Below are 2,232 nucleotides of genomic sequence, written 5' to 3' on the forward strand. Positions count from 1 at the left end.
TTTAGCTTGATTTCAGGCAGTTTTGAATGATAGTTTTTTTGTAGTTTAGTTGTAACTTAGATGTGGTTATAGGAGAACATGATACCGCATTTACCTACTCTGCCATCTTGACCGAAAGTCCTCAAGGCTGTAAAATTTGAGCTACAAAATAAATGAAGTAGTATCGGATTATAACCTGAAGTTTAAAATAAATATTCATAAGTCCAAATAAATAAATGATTAACTAAATAAATGTGACAAAAGACAAATCTCCTGAATAGAATTCCAAATAAAGCACATGGATACTCACCCCTCAAGGATGGGAGCACAGATCCCCACTTGTTAAGTATGGGCAATGCATAGTGACTTCCTTATCAAGAGTACATTGTGGAAACAGGAAAGAAGAGTAACTTCATAGTAGAGAATCCTGACACATATTATCTCAGCCAACTGATCAAAGTCCACATCAAGAGTGATTACTATGTTGAATATATATATACTTGATAATATGTAATGAATATAGCAATTTACCTTTGTGGTCTTCTTTCCAAGAACACATAACCACAATCTAATCATGAGGAAAAAATCATCAGACAGATCCTAATTGAGGAACATTCTGCAATCTACTTCACCAAAATTCATCAAAACTGTCAAAGTTGTTCAAAACAACTTTTATCAATTAGGCTGCTTTGCTTTTGATGGCATTTTTTGGGGAGAGGCAAACATAAATTTAGGTCTGATTTCAGGGTTCGATCCATGTAATCAAAACTCTTACAATTAGTCTTTGCGTTATCCCTCCCTCTCCCAACATGGTGACCTCAGCAAAACAGAATAAGAAGGGGAATACTATGTCCATAAAAGACTTTCTGGCTAAGAGTGGAGGGACTTGGTAGAGGAAGCACCTATGTCCCCAAATCAGTGAGCTGGGCTGATGAAACAGACAACTTGGAAGGAGATGTTTCAACTACTTGGCCTAGTAATGATGATGATGTGTACAGGGCACCTCCAACTGGCCATTCCATCCTGCCCATGGCTCCAAGGGCTGCTTGGGAACCCAATACTTACAGGAAACATCTTCACAAATCCACCTTACCTGTTTTCTAGGTCACCTGTCCTATGATGTGACAGAAGACTCCATTAAGGATAGAGGATTAAATATCAATGTGGTGCATTTACCACATGAACCCAGCAATACAGAAAGGTTGACAGGTTTTGGTTATGCTGAATTTGAGGACCTGGATCCCTTGCTCGGTGCCCTGAGCTTCAATGAAGAGTCTCCAGGTAACAGGAGAATTCGAGTGGACATTGCTCATCAAGCCCAGGGTAAAGACAGGGGTGATTATTCTTTTGGCGGAGATAGAAATCGGAATTCTGACAAAACACATATAGACCAGAAGGCCAGTCCTGCCACAGACAGTTTTGATGACTACCCACCTAGGAGAAGCAATGATAGCTTTGGAGACAAGTATTGAGATCATCATGATTCAGACTGATACCATGATGGGTATCAGAACATTTATTGTAATGACCCACACCGGGATATGGATTGAGATGGTGGCCAGGACTGCTATGATGACAGTGGCAGCAGAGACTATGATAGGCAGTGGCAGAAGAGCATTTGGTAGTGGGTATCATAGGGATGAAGACTGCAGAGGAGGCAGGATGGCTATGAGGGCAGATATGACAGATGTGATGATCGCGATGATTACAGGCTTGATGATAGAGGTCTCCCCCTCAAAGACCCAAACTGAATCTAAAGCCTTGGAGCACTCCTAAGGAAGATGATTCCTTTGCTAGCACCTAGACCAATTAAGCAGCTTCTCTGTGGAAAGGCAAAGCCTACTGACATAGCTACTAGAGAATGAAAAGTAAAGGAACAGCTACAGAAGGAACAGGAGAAACTGCAGTGACAAATGGATGAGTCAAAACTAGACATCTGAATAAATTCTCCATCCTTGGAAAGGTAGGTTTAGTCTCTGAAGTTTTAGTCTTCAGGAGGCTGCCAGCCCCTCCTCTTATTTAATTCTGAGTTACTGGGGCCAGCCTAGAGGGAATTCCTTCATTGTTTTCCCTCCAGGAGAGTAGCTGGTGGTGAGTGTACAGGCCATTAAAGAACAGGACTGCTAGGTGATCAAAATAAGTGGGAAAATCATGGTTTGAAAAGAAGTTTTGGGAAGGTGATGAATTCTTTTGCACCAGTAATAGGGAAAATGGTATGACCTCTAATAAACACATGAATGGTTACATCTTGGA

At 41.0% G+C, this 2,232-nt stretch overlaps 1 pseudogene; it reads left to right on the top strand.

The window, feature by feature from the left end:
- The first annotated feature begins 788 nt into the window (after nucleotides 1-788).
- LOC118643737 lies at nucleotides 789-1,919 on the top strand (annotated as a pseudogene).
- Nucleotides 1,920-2,232: the final 313 nt, after the last annotated feature.

Source organism: Molossus molossus, unplaced genomic scaffold (genome assembly GCF_014108415.1).
Source record: "Molossus molossus isolate mMolMol1 unplaced genomic scaffold, mMolMol1.p scaffold_m16_p_4, whole genome shotgun sequence".
In the NCBI taxonomy this organism is placed as follows: Eukaryota; Metazoa; Chordata; class Mammalia; order Chiroptera; family Molossidae; genus Molossus; species Molossus molossus.